General features: G+C 49.1%; 1 protein-coding gene across 1 annotated transcript in view; it reads left to right on the top strand.

The window, feature by feature from the left end:
- Positions 1–918: 918 nt before the first annotated feature.
- The window catches only part of DAAM2 (dishevelled associated activator of morphogenesis 2), a 130,900-nt gene continuing 104,034 nt past the window's right edge, over positions 919–27,784 (top strand). Inside the window, exon 1 of the mRNA XM_052648457.1 lies at positions 919–1,059. The gene's annotated coding sequence lies outside the window, so the exon portion shown is untranslated. The remainder of the gene's footprint in view (positions 1,060–27,784) is intronic.

Raw genomic sequence — 27,784 nt, 5'->3', positions numbered from 1 at the left:
CCTCATTGTCTGCCTCGCCCTGCGGGCTGCGTTCTCCTCCCTCCCTCCGCTGCTTTCTGTCTGAAAGTGTGAAAATTACAAATCCCAAGGAACTGCAATCAGAACTCTACCTAGGGAAAATGCAGAGTATCCTGGCCATAAATATCCCGCTCCAAGACGCCTGACGTCAGAGCGGGGCGGGCGGGCAGGCGCGAGGCCGGCCCAGGGGGAGCGGCGAGGTCTCGGTCGGGAGACGGCGAGCTCGGCTCGGCTCAGCGCGGAGCGGGCGCGGCGGGCGGGCGGGCGCGCAGCCGGGCGCGGGGCTGCGGGAGCCGAGGACGCGCCATGGGCGGCCCGGGGTGAGTACGGCCGCCCGGCTCTCCTCCCCGCTTCGCATCCGGGGGGCCAGGGGACCGCGGGAGGCTTTGGGGGCCACTTCCCCACTTCTCTCCTCCTCTACTTTTCTTTCCGAGGCTGAAAGGGGATTTGGCGAGGCAGCGGCTCCGCCGGCTGCTTGTTTTTGGGTCCCCGAAGTGTTTTGCAGGAGCCGCCGAGGATCTCTGAGCGGAGTTCCGGGGTGGGGAGGCGGGGGCTGCGAGCGCGTCGGTGCCGGCGGGTGTGATGTGCGTGTCGGGTCTGTCTGGATGGGCACATCTGGACACAGGAAATGTCTTCGGAAAACTTTAAAAAAAAATGTTTATGGCTTTGAAATCCGATTCCTTCTTGTCGTAAGTGGACAGACAGAGCCGGTGACCCCCAAACGGACAACATTTTGGTGGTGGCTTTTCCCGGTTCGCTTGTGCCTGCCTTTGGGTGATTTAACTCTTCACACGCCCCCAGCTCCCACTTGCAAGCCTGGCCCCGGGCCAGCAGGCTAGGCGGGGCGGCGGGGAGCGGAGAGCCTCTTGCTCTCAGAAGCAGCGGGACCTGGGAGAGGGAAGGAGCGTCCCAGGAAAGGCGTCCCGAGTTGGAATCCCAGCACCTGCGGCTGCTGCCCGTCCGTCCGCCTGCTGGGGCCCTGACAGCGCGGGGCAATGGGGCTTTGACTTAACCCGAACGAAGGAGCTGGGCTGGAGGCAGGTAACTGCAAGGGGGAGGAGAAGAAGGAGGTGGTGGGCAGGACTCTGTGTCCAGCCGTGCCGGAGAGTGGAATGGATGTGTTTGCCACATGTGCCCACTGTGGGGGCCGATGGGGGTTTTCTGGGAGCCCCTCGGTGCCCCCAAACAAGATGCAAGCTCGTAACATAAAGAGACATGTCTGAGTTGTGGGGTGGAGGAAGGGGGGTGGTGGGGGAGAGGGAGAGAGATTTTTATCAAAATTGAACACAGATTGTTGAGGTCTGGGCTTGATTTAACTCTTCTCTCTCTGCCTTGGCCACTTTTCCACAGTCCTGTGGTGGTTTTGCAAAGTCCCTAGGAAGATGGGGTGGGGCGAGGGGCAACACCTCTCCAGGAAAGAGTCCCTGGAGACGGTCCTTGAAACCTACAAGGGAAAGAGAGCAACTTTCTATCTTTGAATAGTTTCAGGTTTTGTGTCCCCCTCCTCCTTCCAAGTTCGGTGTCAGTTTCTTGAGTTTCTCTGAAAAGTTGGCTGAAGAAGGGAATGGATTTTCCCTAGGTCTTAGAGGGGAAATTGTGCTCTTTGAGTGTGGGAGGAAGCAGGGCAGTATGGATCCGCTAGCCTGGGGTTGCCCAATGCACACATTGGATGTCCATAGCTGTTCAGCAAACCAGTGACCACAAAGAGAGCCCTTTCAGCGTCATTCTACCCGGGTCTCTGGTTTTATATTTTGCAATAGAACCAACCTGCAATATTTGGGTGGGAGGAAGATTACTGGACTCTCCTTGTGTCCTAGAAAAAAGGAGAGAATTAAAAAAAAAAAAAAGGACAGAGAGGAAATGTGGATATGAAAAACGGACCCACAGGAAGTTGAAGATTTGGGAAGGGTTTTAGAAATCGTACAAATTGACCCCTCGAGAAGAGCTGTAAGAAACTGAACAGACAGCAAGTCAGCTCTAGACTCCTTTAACTTCAGGAGTATGTCTTTAACTTGAGGGCAGTGAAGGAGGAGGAAATCACGCTAAGGGCCGTCTAAACAAAAGTACCCGCCGAGAAATGCATGTGTAGGAGCCTGTTTATGCATTGGCGACTGCATGGGGATGGTCGTGGCCTCAGGCATGGAAGCATAAACGGGCCATTTCTCGGTTGCTCTGGGAGCTGCATCGACCTTCATCTCTCCATTAAAAAAAAAAAACAAAACACAACTGTGCTATTATTGTCTGGTTCCCTGGTAGCTGCACAGTCCAGCTCCTAACTCCGAGCTGCGTTTCCAGGGTTTTTCCTCCAGATCTTCAGATGCTGAGGGAATACTCGTGCCCCCATCAGGACAAAAAGAGGAGAGAAACTTCTCCTGGACCTCAGAACTGAGAAGAGAGTGAGGAGTTCGGGAAGGGGGAGGGTGTAAGGGGGGGACCAGGAGAAAGGCCAGTGGAGGTGGAGGGTTTTAGTTTTGGTGGTTGTGGGGGAGGTTGAAAGGCCAGTGCCTTCTGTGGAAAAAAGTCTCCTCCCCAGTCTTCTTCCCCAGCCCCCTGTCACCGAAGTTTTTTTCTTTTTTGACACAAAACAGATTAAACTGTTGCCATGACTGAAGAGCCTGGGGTCCAGGGATAAAGAAGAGGGCAGGGTGAAGTGTAGGTGGTCAGGAAGATGCAAAGATAATCAGGGAGGCAGGGGCTGGCCTCACAGTGGAGCTGATGGAAGTAACGACTGAAAACGTCCCCACTCATTCCCACCATGGACAAGTAGAAGACTGACTATCCAGGGGTGGAGGGGACCTATCCCAGAGTCTTGTTCAGGCGCTCAGTCATGTCTAACTCTTTGTGACTCCATGAACTGCAGCATGGCAGGCTTCCCTGTCCTTCACTATTTCCCAGAGCTTGCTGGAAAAAAAAAAAAGAAATTTTGGAGTCTAGGGTGGCCTCTTGTCCCAGCACAGGACCCCTCAGGGACAACTGAGGCTAAGATCTGGCCTTTCAGTTCTTTCATCATCCTCTCTGGAGGGTCAGTGAGATCCTGACCCTTTAGAGTTTGCTCAGGGGAACATTTCACCGGATTCTCAGACCACTGATGCCTGGGCTGATATGGAAGCCTTCTCATTGGCTCGTCTATCAGCTCAAGCTTCTGACCAGCTCATTGGGCATCTCTGAGACCAGAATACTTAGGGTGCATTCTCAGGCTCTCCAGAAGGTCGAAAGGTCAAAAGCACCTGGCAGAAAGAACCACTTGGAAGGTGTTCTTTGCTTTGACAGCAGTTGACCTAAGTCTCCACAACTAGAGTCTCTGTGTTCAGGGATCTGGTGTCCTTCAGCTCTGGACTTCAGATGCAGCCTGGCACAATGGAAAGAGGACCGACATCAGAGCAGTCTGCCTGGGAGAGAATTAGTAATCTGGGCATGCGCGCTAAGTCATGTCACTCTTTGCAATCTCATAAACTGTAACCTGCCAGGTTCCTCTGTCCATGGGATTCTTCAGGCAACAACACTGGAACGGATAGCCATCTCCTTCTCCAGGGGATCTTCCTCACCCAGGGATCGAACCTGCATTTCCTTCTTTGCAGGGGGATTCTTTACCAGAGTCACCAGGGAAGCAGTAACCTGGGATACAGTACTTACTCTTTCTGAGCTTAAGTTCCCTCACCTGTGAAACACCAGTGATACTGCTCAAGGTTGCTACAAACATGGTACTTATGCAAAGTGGCTAAAACAGAGCGAGGAATGTTGTAGACCTTTCATAAAGGGAATCTCATAATTTTATTTTCTAGTTTTTTTTTAGCCATCAGCCACCCACGTGGTTTGGATAGGACCTCTCTCCAAATCTGGCTGTGTTGTTTTCCGTTCTTGAAGACACCTGGGTGGAGATTCAAGGGCTCAGGTCACCCTTACTCCTCCCTCTAGAAACAGTAGCCACTGGGGTTTATCCAGGAGCGTGGCTGGTCTGTTATCCTGAGGGCTGGGAGGGGACACCAGGCATCCTGTATATCTGGCCTGGAAATCACTCTCGTGTTTGAGTTCTTGAGAGGGAGGAGGGCAGCGGAGCCGGTTGTATGGATGGGGTGGGAAGGTGGGAGTGGGGCGGGAAGATCAAGGAGAAAGGCATCCTGAAGGACAAGGCCCAGGTCAGAGACGGTCACTGCTCCTCAGGGTGAGAGGGGAGACTCTGATGGGTGGTAAAGATGGAAGCTTTAGCCATTTGTAAACAGCTTGGCAGGTATGGGCTGGGGAGGCTGCCCCCTCCCCCAGTGGACGCGCCGTCTAGCCCTGTGGGGTGGCCGATCCAGAGGACTGAAGGACCATCTGATGTGGGGAAAGCAGCTGCAGGTTCTCTTGGCCCATCTCAGTGCTGCTCAGTTATCCTTCAAGTTGACATTTAAGACTTTGAAGATCACATTTGTTTCTGTTTTGTTCAAGCTCTCTCTTTAACTGTGGCCTGGGATGACTTTTCAGCTTTTAAGAGACTCAGCCAGTGGCCAACTTCTCTTGAGATGGCCCAGATTGGGGGTCGGTGAATTCCTCACTCCTGGCAGTATCTATTTCTCCAAACTCTCTCCTCACATTTTTTTGGTTTGTTTGTTTTTTTTGTTTCATTATGAGGTTATAAAACTGCACCATCTGAATGCTGTGCAGGGAGGAAATGCCTTTTTCTCTGGACCTGTGGGTCATCCTGCTAGTGCTAAGCGAGGCTGTCAGACTGTGGGCATTAGCAGGTGTTGTGGGGTTCTTTCTGGGTCCCCCTCCCCCAGTCCCCCACCTGCTTCAGAAAAAGAAAAGGAAAGAGAAAATGGAGAAAAATAAACCTGAGGCAGTTGGGTAGCTCTTTGAATCCTGGCTACAGAGGAGCTGAATTATTTGTAGGATGCCCCACGGGTCTGTGCGAGAGTCAGCAAGACCCAGGTGTGAGTCCAGTCCTGGAACCATCGGGTCACAAGCTGTTGAGCCTCTCTGAGTCTTTTTCACCTGTCAAATGAGAACAGTAAGTGTTCTAAAGGGTTGTTCTGAAGGTGAAATGAAATAGTATATGGCAAAGACGGAGCACACTGATCAGTGTTCAGCGAAATGGTAATGCCCTTCACTTTCTAGTTCTTGAAAGTACCTGGATTTGGACATTTGTCCATGTGTCAAAGTAAATAAGCCACTTATCCAAGGCTTCGCAACAGTGCTCAAAGATCAGCCGTTTCTGCCTGGAGATGGAGACCTTCACTACAAAAGTGGAGCACAGAACAGCCCTCCCCATGCCAGACAAGTGGCAGTGCCCTTCGAGGCTCCACTAGCCTAAAGGAGAAGGCCACCCACTCGCTCACCCATGAACCTGGGCTATTAGTGAGCTACCACTAGAGCTTGGTTTAGAAGTCCCAAACTCTGTCTTGGTTCAAAGAATTGAGGTCAAAACCGGAGAGGGAAATCACTGATGTAGGACCCAGCATTAAAGCTGAATGATAACGGCACGATGACAGTCATACCTCATGTTTGAAAAGCATGTAGCCTCATTTTATCCTCATGACAATCCTACAAGACAGGTATAATCTACATTTTAGAACTCAAAGCGGGGAGCTTAAAAGACTTCCCTATTTCAGATCGTAAATAAGTGGAAAAAACAGGAGGCCAACAGCTACCGAAGCAGTAGATCTCAACCCATCACCTGGGAAGCTTGTAAAATTATCAGTACCTGGGCCCTCCCCGGGTTGATTAAATGAGAATCTCTGGGGCAAGGGGCCCAGGCACTGGTTGCTCTGCATGTCCCCAGGTGCTGTGAAGTATGAGTTGAGAGCCATAGGTCTAAGGGAAGCAAGAAGTGGACCAAGGTGAGGAATCAGTCTTATCAGGCACAGGTGAAATAGATCTTTACTAGGATTTCAGCTCCCTGGCAGTGGAAACTGGTGTGGTTCTCCCTCTACCTGGAACCTAGAACATGCCAGATACAAGGTAGACATTCGGCCCATGTTGGCTGAAGGAATGAACAGCCTGCCATAGGTTAGGAGCTGACAATCCCAGCAGCCAAGTCCAACCCGTCACCTTGTTGTGTAAGTGAAACAAGCCTTGTGTGTCACTGGAACATAGCCATGCTGTTTCTGTCTGTGTTATCCGTGGCCCCTTTCATGAGAAAAGGGTGGAGTTGGAGTGTTGTCATCGAGGCTGTATGGGTCGCAGAGCTGAAAATATTTACTGTCTCGCCCTCTGACAGACAGGTTAGAGGTTTACCTGCCCTGGTTCTCAGTGTGAACAGACCAAGTACAGTTTAGGCAAGGTTGTTGCAGCTTGGTAGTCAAGAATATGGCTTCTAGAATCAGATCTATGTTTGGCTCCAGCACTTAACCTGTTGTAAGACCTTGTGTATTAGGTCACCTGAGCCTCAGTTTCCTCATCTGAAAAATGGGGATGATAATAAATGCTGCCATTCTCGAAGGATGGTTGCCAAGATTGCCAGCCCCTGGCCTAGAGTAAGCACTCAATCAATGTTTACTATCCCTATGGTGGTGGTGGTTGTAATTCCTGGCCACTAGCCAATTGGAGGGAAAACTAAAGTCAAAATCTAAATCCAGTATTACTAACAGAATAAGGGATGTGGTGGGAAAAAAATAATCAGTTGGTAAGCTGGTGTGAGGAAGAAGGACTGATGTGAGGTTTTTGAGGTAAAGGGGATCTTTTTAAGATAACACAAGACAGGCTCCCGGTGTGCGAGTGAGGTGCTGTTTGGCTGACGGCTATGTGGCTGTGTCAGCCGTCGATTCCATCATCCCTCAAAGCTTAGTGCTCTGCTGTATTCAGTGGCTTACTCCTGTCTTACTCTTTGTGACCATTTGGATCGTAGACTTGCCAGGCTCCTCTGTCCATGGAATTTTCTAGGCAGGAATACTGGAGTGGGTTGCCATTTCCTACTCCAGGGGATCTTCCCAACCCAGGGGTTGAACCCTCGTCTTCTGTATTAGCAGGCAGATTCTTTACCAACTGCACCACCTGGGAAGCCCCTTCCCTCCCAACCCTGCCCTAAAAGGGTTAACTTGGGCTTTACTGAGCTTAGTCACAGGCATGTCCCTCCTCTATCCCCTTGCTTGCAGTTTGTTCTGCCTCGATGGCCCATCTTCCTGGGGCTATTTGTCCTACCAGGCTTGCTCTGGTGGCCCCTTTTCTCCCAAACACCCTTTTCCAGGCTTTCCTCCCCACCCAGTCACTCCCTCTTCACTCTGCAAACTTAGCAGGCAGCTCTGACGTAACATCTAACATGTGACATTGGAGTCCAGGAAGGACTGAGTCTCTCTGTCTTGCCTTCTACGTATTTTGGAGCTCATAAAACTTGAATTACATTTTAGAAGCCACACCTGGTAGCCAGTGTCAATTAAACTTTTGGTTCAACTCTGACAGCTGAGTTAACTCTTGAGGAATGCCGATGGTCCGTGCCCGGGTGCTGATGAGATGGCAAGAGCAAATCCCCAGAGCCAACCAGATGGAGAAGAGCCATCCAGTTTATAGATGGCGTGGAAGCTCTGTGTCCTCATCCTCCGTGCTGTGGTAGCTCCTGCCCTCGGAGCACCTCTCCTAAAGGGTAGCCAGGGACAGGGAAAGAGGGAAGAAACTTGAAACCAACCCGCTGACTTCTTGTCAGCAGATGCGGTGAGAAGTTGGGTTTTGGCTTCTCTGGGCTTTTCATGTGTACGTGCCAAGATAATTGGGAATTGGCTTGGGATGGTCAGCTTTCATTATCACGGTAGCAAAGAGAGGCATAGTCACGCGTAATAGCAAACAGCAGATAATTCACAATATTGCCATCTGAACGCAGAATGTGTTGCATAATTTTTATGGATTTTAGTGGCAGATGTATACTCGTGGCAAATATATGTCATATATGGAATAACATTAAAACTGTTATTTTCTAATGATGGAGAAGGCATGGAAGCATGTCAGCCTTAAATTAAATTGTCCTCTTTGAGCAACCCCAAATGGGCAATTAGGAGCTGATTTCTAAGAGGGCAAGGAAGACAGGGAATGAAATTGTATTGTTAGTAGTAGGTCTCACTATGCACGTAGCACCATGTTAATAATTTTTTTTAAATGTATTTATTTGATTTTTCAGAATTACGATGGTAATTCTCTCTTGCTTAAACATGTGAATCAGTATCACTCAGAGATACAAAAAGACAAGTGGAAAGCGAATAGCATCTCCACTCCTCCTCCACACCCTGGGAATTAATGTTTACAGCCTAGAATTCATCCTTCCTTATCTTTGTCCATACAGCTACTCCAGGTGTGTATACTATTATGGTGGGGTCTTGGCCCAGACGGTAAAGCATCTGCCTACAATGCGGGAGACCCGGGTTCGATCTCTGGGTTGTGAAGATCCCCTGGAGACAGAAATGGCACCCCACTCCAGTACTCTTGCCTGGAAAATTCCATGGACTGAGGAGCCTGGTAGGCTACAGACCATGAGGTCGCAAGGAGTTGGACACGACTGAGTGACTTCGCTTTCACTTTCTTGTTGTTTGACTGTTTGTTTTTCACTGAAAGGGAATCTCTGTGTATTACTCTGCAGCATACATTTCTTCTCTTTTGACCGTTTATCAGGGTCATCCCTATGGTGAATGGAACCGTTTCTTTTTTCTGATTTCTTTATATGCCTAGACACACACAGGGGCTTCCCAGGTGGCTCAGTGGGAAAGAATCCCCCTGAAATGCAGGGCACACAGATTCAACCTCTGCCGCAGTATTCTTGCCTGGGAAATCCCATGAACAGAGAAGCCCGGAGGGGTTGCAAAAGAGGCAGACATGACTGAGAGACTGAATATACAGACACACACAGCCCTATATCTCTGAGATCATGCCATTCTTGCAGCAAAGTTCATTATTATTACTTTTTTCAATTAGTCAGCTATTACATGTGATTCCATCCTGGGTGACCACCAGCTTGGGTACCTGAGTCTCACATACCAAGCATCCATCACCCAGGAGAGATGAGTGATTGTTGTCCCCTAGCCTGTGACCATCCTGGGTATGCCTCCATGCTGTGTGTGGTCTTGGTCCCCTAGGAAAGCTCTTGAGCATCAGTCCCTGTGGCTGCCCCCTCCTCCTCATCAGATTGAGTCTTCCCTCCTTGGGTCTCTTCAATCACTAAATATGTAGGGAGAGCCACAGGAAATGTCAAAGACTGATACACTGGATTGGAGAACATGGGTGACAGGGCAAGTCAGGCAGTGTAGGATGGTACATCCTACAATTAGGATAATGGGCAGGTGTGTGGATCCTGCATTCAGCACCAGCCCCCAGCAGGACTGGTTCCCAGCAGCAGACAGTGCTGGCAGTCGTCAGCCCTCGTTAGGACTGCCTCAGGTGCTATCTCTCCTACTGGGTCCCCTGTATCCAGTGACCAGTGGGTCCCCTCTGCCCCAATGTGGGGGAAATTCTAAAGGGCATCCTGGCTTCAGAGCTCCTCGTGGGGTTGGCTGAGGCCTTCACTGATGCTGCGTGACAGCTGTACTTCCCCTCCTACCTGAACCTCCTTCCCATGACTGGTTAATTCTAAGAACCCTTCAATAACCCCCTGCCTGCTCCCAGAAGATTTACTTATTTTACATGAAATCATTTTGGAGCAGCCCATTATTATCCAGATAATTGTTGGTGGCTATGCCACTATAGGAAAAAGTACATTTTTTTCTTTTTTTCCCTGGTGCTCTATATTGTATGTTTTCTAGGTGGGACCCAACTGATTTCTCTTCCAATAGAGTTGTGTTATAACTGGGAAGGCTAAGCACATGTTTTGATTTTATTGCCAACTTTGCATTGGCACCTGCTCCCTCCCTCAGATCTTCAAGTCTAGGCTGAGAGGTGTGGGTACGTCAGGTTGGAAGCATGACCGGATAGCTTTGTTGCCATCCTGCCTGGAGACAGGATCTGGACAAGTTGACCTTTGGGAATTCTTCTCTATCTTACCAGTGCGTCTGCTATATAAAGGGGGAGATCTCAAGGGGCTCTGTTGGCTCACTGGGAGCCAGCTTCCTGCCTGTATAGGTTTTCATGCCTGCCTGGATCTCTGCCAGATCTGATTTGTTCTTATGGGGGTGTTTCTTTCTTACTGCTTGGTGCCAAGCGAGGGAGGTCTTTGGGGCTGTGCATTGAACATTCCACCTTCTGGGTTACGTACACTGATCGCCTGCCCAAGTGCCAGAGCAAAGCTTGTCTGCATCGTGGATTCCCGATATGCCAGACTCACAGTTCATGTCTGACCGCATTCCTGGGGGTCAGTGTCAACACTCCCTCCATCACTTCCTCTCAGACACCATGGCCCCCAGCCTCAGGTTCCCCTGATAAGGTAATGAGGGAAGGGAGTGATTCCAGGTCAGCGAGGAGATCCGTCAGCATCTCCACAGTGCCAGAGGCAGCTTTGAAATTTGTCTGAAGCAAATTCAGAAGTTTCTGTGGACTTTGGGCAATAGAAAGGCCAAGCCATTTTAACTTTTCTTTTTTTAATAAAAGTCTCCAATATATTCATCAGTCTGTTCCTGATCATGTGACACTGAGCTGGCAGCTGGCCAGAGAAAGAGAGTTAGGAATTGCCTCTGTCTTTCCGAGACACTTGGTTGATAACTTACCATTACCACTTCCCTGAATAGAGGTGATGTTATTGATGACTGTGGTTCCCACATGGAAGCTGGGACTGACAGCTGATAAACAGACCAGACTTCTGAATATAAAGCTGTGGATCAGAGCACAGGCGCTGGCTTCAGGTTCTGGGTCTACTTCATGCTAGCCATGTGGCCTTGCATCTGTTACTTCATCTCCATGTGTCTAAACTTCCTTATCTGTAAAATGGGCTGTTATGAAGGTAAAGTTAGTACATGATTTGGTAAAAGGAAAAAGAAAAAACTGTACTTGAAACTATGGCTGTCACATAGCACTAGGAAGTATTAGTGATGGAGGTGATGGTGGTGGAGGTAATGATGGAGAACACGGATCCAGTCTCATTAGCCCCGTTGGCCCTTCATCCTCCACAGTGCTTGGCACAGAGTGGGGGCCCACCAAGCATGTATCAAGTGAAATATGCCCCTGCCTTTTGTCAAGTGTCCACAGCCTGATTAGTCTGCTCAACTCTCTACTAAAAAAAAAATGTTTTCCATTTAACATTTTTATTTCAATTTTATTAAAGTTGACATGATTCAGAAAGATGCCGTTTGTAAGTGTGTATCTCAGTGGGTTTTCACGCCTGTGTAACCAGCATCCAGATCAGGAAACACAACATTCCAAAACTCCTGCCTCCTCTGCCCCGATAAGTCCCTCATGTCCCTTTCTGTTTACTCCTCTTTTGTAATCCTAACTTCTAATGTCAACGATTAGTTTTGCCTGTTCTTGAACTTCATGTAAATGGAATCATACGTTGTGTACTTGTTTGTCGGTGTCTGTGTTTGCTCAGCACGATGTGTTGATGACTCATTCTTGTTGTGTAGTATTCCACTATGGGGCTATCCACATTTGATCTACTCTGGTTGGTGAGCATTTGGGCGGTTTCCAGGTTTGATGCTGCTGTGAATAGCCTTGCTGTGAACACTCGTGCACTTGTTCTTGGATGAAGATAGGAATGTTTCTCTGTTGCTGTGTTCCCGGGACTGGAACCGCTGGGTACTAGGGAATCCATATATTCAGCTTTAGGAAATACTGCCCAACAGCTTTATGGAGTGGTTGTACCATGTTTTGCATTTTCTGTGAAGACAAAGCAGCTGTTCCGACTTGGTAGTGTGGGGGCACAAGGCCTGGTTGTATCCTGGGGCTCCTGAAATGTGCATCTTCTCCAAGCTCTTGGTTGTAGAAAGCCTTGGGGAGGGAGGCATGTCCTTCTTAGCCAGGCACTGCACAAGGGATATCACTTATGTTCCTTCACCAAATCCTCAGCCATTCCACGAGCTGAGATGCTGTTATCAACCCCTCTTACAGATGAGGCAACTGAGGCTCGAAGCAGTTGAACGAGATCCCTAAGGTCCTTCAGGACAAAACTCGTCAGGATGGAAAGTGTGCCTGCCTCTAAAACGTGTGCCTTTTAGGGTCCGACGGTGCCTTGTTTTGCCTTTGGTGCTAACAGCAGAGAGAAGCACAGACCACTCTAGAAACCCATACCAGCTGTGAGTGGTGGCCGTGAGAAGACAGTCTGTGAGAGGGAGCAGAAACAAGCAGCTCGATGACCTTGGAGGTCAAATTGTTTCCCTGCCCAGGGATGGTTGGAGAAAGTCATAACTTTCCTGGAAGGCAAGGGCGACCATGTAATTTACTGTCCAAACCAGGACTCTTTCAAGAGTGAAAGCGTGCTATCTGCACAGGACGCTGGGGAGGCAGGCGTAAACTGGGACTCTTCCAGCTTTGCTCCCCGCTCAGAAGTCTAAGTGGATGTGGCTCTCCTGGTAAGTGGGGCTGCACAGGTTCTTTTTAACCCTTTCAGGACACTGTCTGTCTGGACTCTGCCCTGTTGTCATGTCTTCTAGTCTCCTCTGTTTATACGAAAAGCGAGTCTGGTTTTCTTCTTCCCTTCTATACAACATTCCCTGCCCAAATGGGGCTCTGACAAGGTAAGCTTCCTTTAAAACAGATCCTGTCACACCGAGATGCATGCGCCAACAGATAGAAGCTTCTAGAAGCCTTGGACTGTGCCTTAGTCACTGTGATATCTACAGCACTTAGCTGGGTGACAGACACAGAGTGAGCGTTCCAGAAATGCTTGACTGTATGTGATGTTTATCCGTGTGATTATTCATTCATTCATAGTTCATTAGAAGAGAGCTTTCTTTAGATCCTAGCCTGTTTTTAAAATTTTATTTTTAGTTAGAGGATAATGGCTTTACAATGTTGTGTTGGATTCTGCTGTACAACCACGTGACTCAGCCATCAGTATACATATATTCTCTCCCTCTTGAACCTCCCTCCCAGTCCCCACCCCATCACAGAGCACTGTTATACAGCAACTTCCCACAAGCTCTCTACTGGGAAAGACCCTGATGCTGGCAAAGATTGAAGGCGGGAGGAGCAGGGGACGACAGAGGATGAGGTGGCTGGATGGCATCACTGACTCAATGGACATGAGTCTGAGCAAGCTCCGGGAGACGGTATAGAACAGGGAGGCCTGGCGTGCAGCAGTCCATGAAGCTGCAAAGAGTCGGACACGGCTGAGCAACTGAACAACACCAACATATATGTTGATGCTACTCTTTCAGTTCATCCAACCTTCTCCTTCCCGTTCTGTGTCCACAAGTCCAGTTTCTACTTCTGTGTCTCTGTTTATACCCTGTAAATAGGCTCATCAATACCATTTTTCTAGATTCCATATATAGGTGTTAATGTACCCTATTTGTTTTTCTACCTGATTTCACTCTGTATAACAGGCTTTAGGTTCATCCACCTCAGTTCAGCTGACTCAGAGTTGTTCCTTTTCACCCTGACCTCTGTTTTTTATCTCACTCCTATTCCTCTGGTCCAGAAAGAAGTCAGGGGGTGTGTGTGTGTGTGTGTGTGTGTGTGTGTGTGTGTGTGTGTGTGTGTGTGTGTGTGTGTGTGTGTGTGTGTGTGTGTGTGTGTGTGTGTGTGTGTGTGTGTGTGTGTGTGTGCGTGTGCGTGTGCGTGTGCGTGTGCGTGCGCGTGCGTGCGTGCGTGCGTGCGTGCGTGCGCGTGCGTGCGTGTGTGTGTCTCAGAGTTGCTCCTTTTCATCCTGACCTCTGTTTTTTTTATCTCACTCTTATTCCTCTGGTCCAGAAAGAAGTCAGGTGTGTGTGTGGTAGGGGTAGTGCATGCATGCAAAGAATGAAGAATCAAAGGGATCAACTTAATGAATAGCAAACACATCATGGGATTTGATGTCAGGATCTAGGTTTGGGTTTCAGCCATCCACTAATGAGCTGCACTGGCTTAGATAAGTGATACAGCGATTTCACATTGCTGAGCCTCGGTTTTGGCCATGTGTGGAGTGGAAGCACAGTAGTACCGGGGTAGAGGAGTGAAATGTGTCTGTGGAGCAGGGCATATGAAACACGCTCAGTATGCTGTGAAGTGTTGAGTGATTTCTTGTTACTGGCTGTAGTGGTTCAGCTGCTCTCCGAGAAGCACCAGTGGGAGGCGCTGTGTGCTGAGGCAGGTCCTCCATCAGCTGAATGAATCCCCCCATCAGCTAAATCCCCCAGGGCCTCTGGTCTCTCAAAGCGAGGCATCAGCATGTACGCGGCAACCCCATATGACTGGGAACTCTTATCAATAAACCAGGAAGCACTCAGCAAATTATTCAAGGTCTTAGGGATTTGATGTGGGTGTCGAAAGATAAGGATGCAGAGGACGATTAATTTCTCATTAAGCCCACAGCTGCATTTTCTTCAGAGCAACAGAAAAAAGCATGTAGGGGCTTAATGTGTATCCCACAGTATCTTTGGTGTGGTGTGATAGTTTCTCATGTAGATTCTGGGGTCAAAACTGCTGGGGTCCAAATTTAGGATTCCACTGTTTATTAGAATTGCAGCCTTGGGCAAGTATTTGTCTCCCCTGAGACTCAGTTTCCTCATCGGTGAAAAGGTGATACTACTTTAATAGTACCGACCACTAAAAGGGGCTTCCCTTGTGGCTCAGCTGGTAAAGAATCTACCTGCAGTGCTGGGAGACCTGGGTTCAATCCCTGGGTTGGGAAGGCCCGCTGAAGAAAGGTCAGGGTACCTACCCGTTACAGTGTCCTGGCCTGGAGAATTGTATAGTCCGTGAGGTCTCAAAGAGTCGGACACGACTGAGCCACTTTCACTTTACCACTGAATGAGGACAAAAATAAGACTGGAAAAGTACTTAGAGCAGTGCCTAGAACACAGTATGTACACTGTCGGTTCAGCTCAGTCGCTCAGCCGTGTCCGACTCTTTGCGACCCCATGAGTTGCAGCACGCCAGGCCTCCCTGTCCACTACCAGCTCCTGGAGTTTACCCAAACTCATGTCCATCGAGTCAGTGATGCCATCCAGCCATCTCAGCCTCTGTCGTCCCCTTCTGCTCCTGCCCCCAATCCCTCCCAGCATCAGGGTCTTTTCCAGTGAGTCAGCTCTTCACATGAGGTGGCCAAAGTACTGGAGTTTCAGTCTTAGCATCAGTCCTTCCAATGAACACCCAGGACTGATCTCCTTTAGGATGGACTGGTTGGATCTCCTTGCAGTCTAAGGGACTCTCAAGAGTCTTCTCCAACACCACAGTTCAAAAGCATCAATTCTTTGGCGCTCAACTTTCTTCACAGTCCAACTCTCACATCCATACATGACCACAGGAAAAGCCATAGCCTTGACTAGATGGACCGTTGTTGGCAGAGTACTGTCTATGCTTTTGAATATGCTGTCTAGGTTGTCATGACTTTCCTTCCAAGAAGTAAGCGTCTTTTAATTTCATGGCTGCATTCACCATCTGCAGTGATTTTGGAGCCCCCCAAAATAAAGTCTGACACTGTTTCTACTGTTTCCCCATCTATTTCCCATGAAGTGATGGGACCAGATGCCATGATCTTCGTTTTCTGCATGTTGAGCTTTAAGCCAACTTTTTCGCTCTCCTCTGTCATTTTCATCAAGAGGCTCTTTAGTTCCTTCTTCACTTTCTGCCATAAGGGTGGTGTCATCTGCATATTTGAGGTTATTGATATTTCTCCCGGCAATCTTGATTCCAGCGAGTGCTTCTTCCAGCCCAGCGTTTCTCATGATGTACTCTGCACAGAAGTTAAATGAGCAGGGTGACAATATACAGCCTTGACGTACTCCTTTTCCTCTTTGGAACCAGTCTATTGTTCCATGTCCAGTTCGAACTGTTGCTTCCTGACCTGCATACAGGTTTCTCAAGAGTACATGATAAACCTGTGTTATTATTATTGGCCGAATAATGTGTGGTCCATTGGAATACGATGTGCTGAGGCAATACATATTTAGAGAAGGGAAGTTCGTTTTGTAATGGGGATGTCTGGGAAGGCTTCGTGGAAAAGAAGCATCCTCAAGGTTGATTCTTTTACACTCAGAGCAGAAAGTTCATGCCCATGATTTCTTTGTTCTTTAAGCTTGGAAGAAAAGATTTAGTGTAGAAAAAAATCTTCCCTTAAGAGACATAAGTTTAGACTTCCCTGGTGGTCCACTGCTTAAGTACCTGCCTGCCAATGCAGGGGACACGGGTCTGATCCCTGGTCCGGGTGATTCTGCATGCTGCGGGGCAACTAAGCCTGTGTGTCCAACTGCGCAAGCCCACACGCCTAGAGCCTGTGCTCCACAGCAGGAGAAGCCACCACAACGAGAAGCCAGTGGATGCAGCTACGGAGCAGCCCCTGCTCGTTACTTCCAAATTAGTTCCTCCATCCTTGTGTCAGGGACAGGGGAATATTCAGATGAGTCCTGCAGGGACTGACCGTGTCGTCAAGAAAGCATCTAGAAGTGAAGAATACTATCCCGTGTCACCAGTGCCGTGAGTGGGAGATGCTGAAAACTGAGAAATTTAGATTCCACTTAAGAGTGTTTGGGAATGTGAGGAAGTTCGGGAATCTCCTTCCAAGTTTCTGCTGTGATGATGGGGTGGTAAATGTATGGCGCTTCCTGCGGGAGCAGGATGGACAGATGCTATCTGTGGTTCCTTCCGGTATGTCTGTGATGTCTCACAGGTAAAGGGCACAATGAGAAAACACTCTGCACTTTTCCTGGACAGTGTTGACAAGGTCTACACAAATGTGTGTCTCACAGTGCCCAGGGATTGTTGGAATTTCTGCTTCATGGGCTTCATCTCTAATGCTGTGACTCATTTTAAAATTGTCTATCTCAAAGCCAGTTTCAAAAGGAAGTCTTCCCTCTAGAGCTCCAGCCACAGCTCTTCCTCCCTCTCCAAATTTCCTAGTGAAGAAGTGATGAAATACTATCCGACTTATTCAAACTTTCACAAATTAAAAGAAAAATTCTTGGGGTTTTCCAGAGCATACAAATGCAGTGCGAACACTGCAGTGATGCTGTGAAATAATAAACGTGAAAAAACGTTGACCTGACTTGGGATCAGGGAATGACCCTCAGCTGAAGTCTTGGGGAGACCACCATTTCACACTCATCAGATTGGCCCCCCAAATTTTACTCCCCCCATTGTATGCCATTCAGTAGCTCAGTCATGTCTGACTCTTTGCGACCCCATGGACTGCAGCACGCCAGGCTTCCCTGTCCATCACCAGCTCTCAAAGCTTACTCAGACTCACGTCCATTGAGTCAGTGATGCCATCCAACCATCTCATCCTCTGTGGTCCCCTTCTCTTCCTGCCTTCAATCTTTTCTAGCATCAGGGTCTTTTCCAATGAGTCAGCTCTTCGCATCAGGTGGCCAAAGTATTAGAGTTTCAGCTTCAGCATCAGTCCTTCCAATGAATATGCAGGACTGATTTTCTTTAAAGAAATCTCCTATTCACTCATGGTAGGCATTAAATTGGTACAGACAACTGGGGGAGCTATTTGGTGCTATCCAGTAAAACCAAAGATATACTTCCCCTACAACCCAGGAATTTCATTCTTAGGTAAGTCTAGAGAAACTCTTAATACATGTGAAAAAAGAAATATCCAAGAATATTCATGAGAGCATATTTTTTAAGAGCTAGAAAACTACCCAAATATCTATCATCAACCAGAAAACTGGTTACATAATTTGATATTTCTGTGTGATGAAATGTGGTGAAAAAAATGCATAGACTGTGCTATGGAGACATAACCTCCATAATCTCAGAAACAGTATAAAGTAGAAAAGGCAAGATACAGAAGGATGCCATTGCTATGAAGTTTAAATCACACAAAGTAATACTCTTATTTACATATATTTACCTGTGTAATTAAAGTATAAGAAACACATTATTTTGGAATAAACACCAAATTCAAAGAAGTGGCTCCCTGCAGGGAAGACAAGAAGGAAGACCAGGGAGGGGTCACACAGGGCCTCCATTTGTATCCGTGATCTCTATGGCTTGTGATGGCTGCACAGATGTTTATTTTATTATTTCCTACATTATTATATATATTTTGTAGATATGTAAAATATCTTCTAAGACAAGGTAACTTTATAAAATGGGCACGAACTCCTGCTCTGCCTCCTCTGCCTGTTGGCACAGAGATGCCATACAGTGACTGGGAAGCTCTCCCCATTTGCTCGGGGAATTTTAAGTAGATGTGACCATCTTCAGAGGTTTCCCTGGTGGCTCGATGGTAAAGAGTCTGCCTGCAATGCAGGAGGTGCACAAGAGACGCAGGTTCGATCCCTGGGTTGGGAAGATCCCCTGGAGTAGGAAGTGGCAACCTGCTCCAGTATTCTTACCTGGAAAGTCACGTGGACAGAGGAGCCTGGTGGGCTACACAGTCCATGGGGTTGCCAAGAGTGGGATATGACTGAGCATGACCATCTTCAACGGGAACATTCCCCATACATCTGCACTGGACCCTGGGTGCACAAGGCAGTCACTTTTTTGGAACGAAACATCTTTTTTTCCCTGGCTTGTGGGGTTTTGGGGATCTTATTTTGATTTGCTGGTGGAGATGCAGAACAGGGCCATAGTAATAGAAACCAAATGGCGTCTCTCTGGCTTATTCTCCGGCTAGCAAATTGCTGGAGCCTCCTCGCGTCCCATCTCTTCCTTGTTACTGGGATCCCTTGCTGGTGCTGACGAGTGACCGCCATCCTGACCTCCCTTTGATAAGGACATGGCACTAACATGCTCAAGTATTTCTGATTGCCCGAGGGTGGGGGAGGAGCCCCCCTCTCTCCACCATAGCTGCCTGGTTTTAGGGAAGCTCCGCAACCCTTCTAAGTTCCATTAGTACAGCCCCATGTTCCTGTGGCAAACATTGTGAAATGGGAAAGTACCCACCGCTGGGAATTGCTTCACTTTCTTTTGCTTGCCAGTGAAGCCATGCTGACTTCTCCTCTGGGTGCTCATTGAAATGCAGTCGATCCATCTCTTTTATGTGCCTTCCTTTTTATTGCAGCCCCGTCTCCCTTGGAATCTGGTCCAGGTTCAATCCTGGTGACACATACAGTGTTGGCCTTGAGTGCCCTGTCCTGTATTGTGTAGCCTCTGTCCTTGACTGAGCCTGTGAACCTCATTGCTCAGTGGTTCTGCAACAGTGAGCCCCTTTCTCTGGTTCCCATGGTGCTTGCAGCTAGGGACTGTAGCTGGGGGTGACTTTCCTCTCTGCCTTTGGCTTTTTTATACATCATATAATTCATCTTTAAATGGGAGAAAGTCACTCAAAGCTGGGGCTTTGGGGAGCAAGACCTAGGTTGCTCTGAGAATGGACACTATAGTCCACACCAGTCAGGCTCCAGGCAGAAAGCAGTTGGCATGCCCCAAAGCGTTAAACTGATAAGAATGTAATGAGAGGGATATTTGTAGAGAGATAAAGGGCTAAGGAGATGATGAGGCACCCAGGGGCCATCAACAGCAAGAAGCTCTTAACACTCCTACGCCTGCAGAGGCCAGAGGAAGTTCTGGTGTTATCACTGAGCCCTGTGCCAGCTGAAGCCAAGGAGGAAGGGCTGGGCAGCTGGAGATGTGGCCCTAGAGGAACACAGCCCCTGCCAGAGCCACGGCTTAGCACAGACCTGAGATCTCTCTCCCTCTGCCCTCCAGTCACCTGCTGTTGCTTCCCACTGATTGAATCCCACTGAGTACCAGAAGCCCAGGAAGCTGAGTGATGCATTCTGGAAAGGTCAGCCCCCAGCCACCCTGGGCAGGAGCAAGGCAGAGACGGACAGGGAGTAGAGCCAGAGGGCCAGGCAGAGAGGAGGCAGCATCATGTATATTTCTCCATGCTGTCCCCACGTAACTAGGAAGACCAGGCATAATGAGTGTTCAACCAGTAATAGCGTTTTGGGCAGCTGGGGCTATGGTTCTGGGACTGGTTAACTCCTGCTTAGACGGGTGAGCCAGGAAGGAGATCTGGGAGGGAAAAGGGACTGACATGCATGGTTATGGGGCATGTACTTTGTTCTGTGCTTTGAAAAAGATCATTTGAATGAGACCTGAGGATTGGCTGTTTTTCATGCTCCAGGTGGTTATCATACCTTAAGATGGTTGAACTTGGTGATCTCAGGTGGCAAATTTCAGCCTCGAGACCTTTTCTGAGCCTAACCCAAGTGACACACACCACGCTGGTCATGAGTGCCCAGAGTATACGCCTGTGAGGCTGATGATGCTCTTAGCTGGAGATGATCTTCCTGGAGTTTTCCTCCTGGCTCCACTTTGATTCACATTATTCATTACCTTTTCCTGGAGGCTGTGATACATGTCAGAGGGGCAGGCTGGATCAAATGACCCTGATTATGTAGACAAGGTCTCTAAACATTGTGGCAGGATACCCAGGAAGGAGAAAATAACATAGCTGAACTCGTGGGGGTATAGGACCTGCCCTTGAGAATTCCAAATCTAGAATGAGAATTGGGATGTATGCACCAAAGATAAGGAACCCCTGTGAGGCAACATATCATGGGAAAGTTCACACAAACGAAATGTGTGCTTGATGGGAGAGGTTTGGAGAATAGAACCACTGGGAGCAGAGAATAATAGCCCTGTGGGGTGGTGGTGGTTTAGTTGCTAAGTCGTGTTCAACTCTTGCTACCCCATGGATTGTAGCCCGCCAGGCTTCTCTGTCCCATTGGATTTCCCAGACAAGAATACTTGAGTGGGTTGCCATTTCCTTCTCCAGGAATTGAACCTAGGGATTGAACCCATGTCTCCTGCATTTGGCAGGCGAATTTTTTAACTGCTGAGCTGCCAGGGAAGCCCCACTCACCCTGTAATCTTAGCTAAACGTTTGATAGCTCACAGTAGGCCTCAGTTTCCTCATCTGTAAAATGGGCAAACTAAAAGTCTATTTCTCATTAGGCAGTTGCAGGGGTTACATGGGAACATCATATGAGGCACAGGGCCTGCTGCTGCTAAGTCACTTCAGTCGTGTCCGACTCTGTGCGACCCCATAGACGACAGCCCACCAGGCTCCCCCGTCCCTGGGATTCTCCAGGCAAGAGCACTGGAGTGGGTTGCCATCTTCTTCTCCAATGCATAAAAGTGAAAGTGAAGTCGCTCAGTCGTGTCTGACTCTTTAGCGACCCCATGGACTGCAGCCTACCAGGCTCCTCCGTCCATGGGATTTTCCAGGCAAGAGTACTGGAGTGGGGCGCCATTGCCTAGTACACAAAAAATGCTCAGTAAAGGTTGGCGATTATCAACACCATCATTATTCCTGGAGGTGAATACCAATCACCACTTGGGAAGAGGAGTAAGGACTCCAAGATTCCAGAGGACTTCGCACCTCCTTGAGTCTTCTAACTGACCGAGTTCATTGCCCTTTTCCAGACCAGCTCACAGGCCTCAGTTTTTTGACTCCCACTCATGTCCCCTCACAGGTGAAATGGGAGCTTGCGGACCTGGCCATCAGCTTGGGCCCCTCTAGGTAGGGAATCCTGAAGTGTTTGGAAGGAAAAGTCTGAAGGGCCAGTCTTGGCTCGTGTTTCCCAAACCTTGTTTGATAAACCACTGGGTCCTCCCCGTGGCCCTGGAAAGAGAGATCTGTGGTTAAAGAAGCAGCCATTCCGTTTTCTCTCTTCTTTCCCTCACAGAGCCACAAGGCTCAGAGAGGCACTGCAGTCAAAAACTGGCTTCACAATGTTCAAATAGGACTCTCTCAATTTCTTTATCTAAAGAGGACTTTTTCCCATAGGACACCCCACAGAACTAGTGTTTTTAGACATGTATCAGAAGTTTTGTGTAGCTACGTGGTGATGGGGGTGGTGGTTTAGTTCCTAAGCCGTGTCCGATTCTTGCAACCCCATGGGCTGTAGCCCCACCAGGTTCCTCTGTCCGTGGAGTTCGGAAGCCCAACTAGAGTGGCTCTGTCAACTCGGGTTCTGTATTTTTCTAATTTTCAGGATAGTAGATGCAGTCCTGAGTTGGCAGAGTGGCACCACAGTGCTATGGGGGACCTGAGCTCCTTCTGTCTCTCTACTTCAGCCTTCCTTAGAATAGAGTTTTGTTTTTGCGCTCATTGTCTCATGGTTACAAGATGGCTGCATCACCACTAGCTTCATATCTGCATTCCAGGCAGGAAGAAGGAGAAGGACGAAGTACAAAAAGTGCATATCAGCTAATTCTTTCTCTTTAATAAGCTTTCCTGAAAAGCTTTTTAACAAGCTTTTTTCCAACCTCTAGAAACTGGTTGAAAGTCTGTTAAGGGGACTTCAAACTGCAAGAGTCTGAAGAGAAGCTAAAAACTTTTAAAATGGGTATTTTGATGCTTCAAACCAGACCAGGGACCTATTAGTATGGGAGAAGGAGAGAATTAATGTTAGGTGGGCCGTTCACATCATGTGCCACGTTGATTGATGAAATCTTTGCTTCTTTTTTCACCGGGTTTATTCTAAAAGCATCCCATGCCAAAGAAATAAAAGCAAGCAAGGAAACCAACTACTCTTTGTAATCAATAGAAAATACTGTAAGCAATAAAGCGCTTGGGCTCACAGACTCATTGGGAAGATGCTGTTGGTGCCCTATGCAGGCCCCCCACCTCCCCAGACACCGTGGGTGTTCCAGCTAATGGCTCACACCTGTGGGGATTGCCCTGGGGTTATTGAACCTTCTCACCCCAAGGTGCCTGGGAATTATGTCATACTTACCCCCACCTTCCCCTGCATCCTGTAGGCCAATGACTAACTGGGGAACAGGTACAAAAGCCCCACTCCCTCACCCCAACTGGGGTAGATATGGCAATGCCCTTCCTTCTCCAGAGCTCCCCCTGAATTGGGCTGAAGCTCGACTTCTCCTAAAACCACATTCTTGGCAGATCCTTCCCCTTTCTTTCCCTTATTCCCTTCCTGGTTTCTCCTGAGAGCACGACCTCAGTACATGCCATGCGTATGAACTGCTGTCTCAGGCTCTGTTCCAGGGAATTGGATCTAAGGTGTCCCGGGTCAAACAGCTTGAGGGGTGGGGAGGGTCTCCACTTCCTTCTAAGGGATTTGGTATAAAACCTGACCCCTCAGTCCTGTCTGTGGCCTCTCTGGCTTGGCCTGGAGGCTGTGGGGCAGCTCTGCATTTCACCCTGGTGATGACTGTGGGGCAGCATCTTTGCCAGTCCTGTCCAGTATGCTTGGGGAGGACTCGGCACAAGATGGAATCCAGTACTATTATCTTCTCAAAGCAGATATTCTTAGAAACATTGATTTGCGTTCTTAAGCCCATGAACTGTTTGAAAGGACTTGTGTGTGTGTGTGTGCGCGCATCTGCGCGCGCACGATTTTCCATCTTGCGGCAATGGCAGTGGGGTATTTATAGCTGGATCTACAGGGCCATTCTCACGTGGCTAAAGCAAATGAAAACCTCATGTGGATTTTGTTTTGTTTTCCCCCCTCTGCCTTTGCCATTGCAAACTCTCCTGTTCTTAAACCCTTGTTGTTGTAACCAGAGCCGCGCGGAGCATCGCTGCAATGGGGAGGTTATGTAAATTTACTATTTCAGGCAAGAGTGCCCATTCTCCTGCAGTCAGGCCACAGGGCCTAAGAGAGGGGACTTTGAGGGGGGAGCTGGCGGGTGACCCTGAGTGGCTGCCCCACCCAGCACCGCTCCCCCTTGAAAGTCTCCCCAGATTAACCCTGTGGACTGTGGATTCCCCAGGTCACCTCATGATCCCTCTGCGTACATGAGCTCCTTGGAAAGACAACTGTTTTCTTTCCCCCTTGTTTTTCTGTGTTTCTTAAGCCTTTCATGTCCATGTTTTGCCTTCTCAGTTAGATGGAAAACACCCTGGGGGCCTGGTCTGTTTGCCCAGGTTAGTAGAGCTTTTGCAGGAGCTGGGAGGGTGCGGGTGGGGGTGGGGGCAAATGCTCAGGCCCCTGCTTTCTTTGGTTGGATGAAGAACCCCTGGGGTTCTCTAGATGGCAAGGTTGGAGTGTTGGCCTGATCTTTATGGAGAGGCCAGCATTTTAAACTGAGGAGGCCAAGGGACCCAGGACCCCTGTAGACCACCTACCGTTTCTTTCTGGTGACCTGGAACCCACACATTAGCACTTTAGATGAAAGCAGCTGGGGCTGCGCTGTGGCCTGGGGAGGGGTGGCCTGGCCGCAACCTGCCAGAGTATGCGGAGCCCCCGAGGGGCTGGAGGACGCTTAGGAAGCTTGGCCGCCCTGTCCCCGGGAGCTGCGTCTTCCTGCTGCCGGGCCTCCTGCAGCTGGCCTGCCACACAGAGGGCTTTCTGGACTCTTCCTCCTCAAACTTGCTGAGCAATACCTGCCATACATCCAGGGACTACTCTGTGCCAAGCACTGGGCTGAATACTTGCACACTTCAGCACGCCTCATGCTCACAACAGATGTGCAAAGCGGGTGTTATCCCATTTTACGGAAAAGAGAACCAAGTTTCTGAGAGTTAGGCACTTTGCCTGAAGCCACACAGATAGGTAGAGGCACAGAGGGCCTGACTCCAAGACCCTGGTCCTCAGTACTACCCCCTGGTACGTCATAACCATCTCCTTTAAGATATATGTATATGTTAAATATTTATTTGGCTGCAACAGATCTTTCTTTGCAGCACTCATGATCTAGTTTCCCGACCAGGGATAGAACCTGGGCCCCCTTCATTTGGAGCGTGGAGTCTTAGTCACTGGACCACCAGGGACGTCCCCATCTCCTTTTACAGTGAACTCCCCACTGACCCCCAGATCAGAAGGCACCTTCTACATTGTGATTAGACAGGTACCTGGGCAAGGGGTATGCGTGCTTAGTTGCTGAATCGTGTCTGACTGTTTGCAACCCCTTGGACTGTAGCCCGCCAGGCTCCTCTGTTCATGGGATTCTTCAGGCAAGAATACTGGAGTGGGTAGCCATTCCCTTCTCCAGGGGGATCTCACCAACCACGTGACTTCCACCATGCTATAACTCTAGCAACAACAGGCATTATTCTGTATTTCTACCTTTCCACCCTGCTCGGGGGATTCCCTGGTGGCTCAGTGGTAAAAGAGCCTGCCTGCTAACACAGGAGGCGTGGGTTCAATCCCTGGGTCAGGAAGATCCCCTGGAGAAGGGAATGGCAACTTGCTCCAGTATTCTTGCCTGGGAAATCCCATGGACAGAGGAGCCTGGTGGGCTACAGTTCATGGGGTCACAAAGAGTTAGACACAAGTTAATGACTGCACCCACACCCAGGTGGCTGTCTAGTCACAGCAGGGAAGGTGTCTTTTGATCCGGGGGTCAGTGGGGAGCTTCTGGAGAGCCTGGGGCTTGAACCCTTGGGTACTGGATCTCAGTCCTGCCACTGCCTCCCTGTGGTGCTCCCCACTTCCAGCTCCCCCTTTTCTTTCTACTCCTGTGAGTTCTAGAGGGTTTGCAATCCTAGGATAGAGCCAGCAATTTGTTAGTGTTTGTCCTGATTCCAAGAATCCCAGATATACAAGAATTCCTTATTGAAAAGTCAAGCCTTCTTGGGGAAAGTGTGTGTCACCGAGAGAGCGAGATTCCTCGCATTGGGAAATGAGATCCTAGGCCGGTCCAGGCAAATAACTGTGGATTTCAGAGCCAGAGGGAAGTGGATTGGCCCTCCCTGACACCCATCTCCCGGGCTACTCACCCCCTTGCAAACCACAACTGGCGAATTTGCCTCCCCAGTTCATCTGAGGGCACTAACCAGATGATAATTTCCTCCAGATACAGAAGGAAGGAAGAGGCAGATGGGGTGCCTGCACGCATGTGTGTGTACACAGTTCTCCTCACTGCTGGTCTCTTTGCTGTAGCTCCTCTTGGCTTGAGCCACTCACCTCATAAGAACATGCTAGTGAGGTTTTGTTTGGGGAGGTGGGGGAGTGGATCCCAGGATACAGACAGTGAGATCAGCTGCTCATCTTCTACTCTGGGGCGGCTCTGCTTTCCAGAGCATCTAAGGTCAGTGCAAGGAAAGATGCTCAGTTGAGAAGGAACCGCTCATGGCTGCAGATTCAAGTGGTGGTGTCGCTCAGCTGTGTCTGACTCTTTGTGACCCCATGGACTGTAGCCCACTCGGCTTCTCTGTCCATGGGATTTCTCGGATGAGAAAACTGGAGTGGGTTGCCATTTCCTTCTCCAGGGGATATTCCTGACCCAGGGATCGAACCCACGCCTTCCGCACTGCAGGCAATCTGCTGCATTGCAGACGGCTTCTTCACCACTGAGCCACGGGAGAAGACAAGTGGTTCCAGGGAGGGCACGACACTGAATGATGGTGTTTTCCCTAGGGAGGGAACTCGAACGCCCCAGTCCTGGTGTCCAGAGTGGGCGTCAAATCAGTAAGTCCAGCGCTACCGCTTCTCACCCCTAGGCTCTTCCTCCAGGAAGTCTTCCAGGTTGAGGTCTAATTGCCATTTGTCCATCCCTTCCTCCATCCTCTTCGGCATTAGCCTTCTCCAGTTTCCAGCTATACAGTAGATAATACTGTGTCCAGATGTCACCTGAGCAGCCCTGTCTCTGGGATTCAGAATAAACTAGCTGGATCCAGCACCCTGCCCCTCTCCAAAGCACAGGGAGCCTCACATCCCTCCTAAGCAGCAGTGTTTCTTAAAGAGTGGTTCTGGACCAGCAGAATCAGTATCCCCTGAAGCTTGCTGGAAATGTAAGTCCTTGCCCTGCCCCCCCAACCCCCACCCGAGATCGGCCACATCAGAAGCCACAGGTGCAATCTGTTTGTGTTTTATCAAGCCCAGTAAGTGATCCTGATCACAGTGAAAGTTGAGAACCACTGGTCTAGAGACTCCCAAGTAACAGGTGATGGCTTCAGTTTTTCTTGTCACCTCCAGCTCTGAGTTCCTATTTCCATCCAGCTAGTATGGAATCTGGCTGCTAAAGCAGGAGACTCAAGAGGCACAAGTACAATCCCTGGGTCAGAAAGGTCCCCTGGAGAAGGGAATGGCTACCCACTCCAGTACTCTTGCCTGGAAAATTCCATGGCCAGAGGAGCCTGGTGGGCTACAGTCCAGGGAGTCGCAAAGAGTGGGACACGACTTAGTGTTTGTGTGCACACACAGAGTTAAGATTATTAATCACTGTGAGTTGTGAACAAGCGTGGCTGTGAGGTTAAGAACATGGCTCTGGAGCTGGACCACTTGGATCTGAATTCTTGACCTTTACTCACTGTGGTCCCTGAGTGGCTTAAATTCCCTCTCCTTCAGACTGCTTATCCCTAATAAGGTTAACATCATATTCCCCACAAGGCAGCTGGGAGCCTTTGCTGCGTTTGTATGTCAACTACTCGAGCAGTGCCCGGCACATAGTAGGCCTGCAGTCAATGCTCACTTTTCTTATTGCTGGTGTTGTGCAGGCAGACTCTCTTTTGCACTGTGTTGACCCAGATGTGAAATTGAGTCCTTATACCCTGATTTACACAACACACACATACCATTTACACAAGGGCTCTGTGAACAAGGGAAACTTCAAGGAGATTTGAGGAAATGGATGGTGTTTACAACACTGCAAACAGTTGAAATTGAAGATTGGACGGCCTTGTTCTAAGAGGCTGATTGGCTGGGGAGCAGTCTTATGGTTTGGACTTTTTAACTTGCTCCTTTCTTGGGCTCATCAGAAACTTAACCAGCTCCCTCTTTATTTTGCCGAGTGGTTTGGCTACCTTTCCTCCAGCCCTACTTGTAAACTTTTCTCTTTGCCTTCTTTGTAAATCTGACAACTTTAGAATAACGGACTTTCCCGTCTGACTTTCACCCTGGCTTCCTGCCTATTGGGGAAGAGAGAGCAGCGGGGAAATATA

The sequence above is a fragment of the Budorcas taxicolor genome, chromosome 11, assembly GCF_023091745.1.
Source record: "Budorcas taxicolor isolate Tak-1 chromosome 11, Takin1.1, whole genome shotgun sequence".
Taxonomy (NCBI): domain Eukaryota; kingdom Metazoa; phylum Chordata; class Mammalia; order Artiodactyla; family Bovidae; genus Budorcas; species Budorcas taxicolor.
This window is presented reverse-complemented; position numbering and strand designations above follow the sequence as displayed.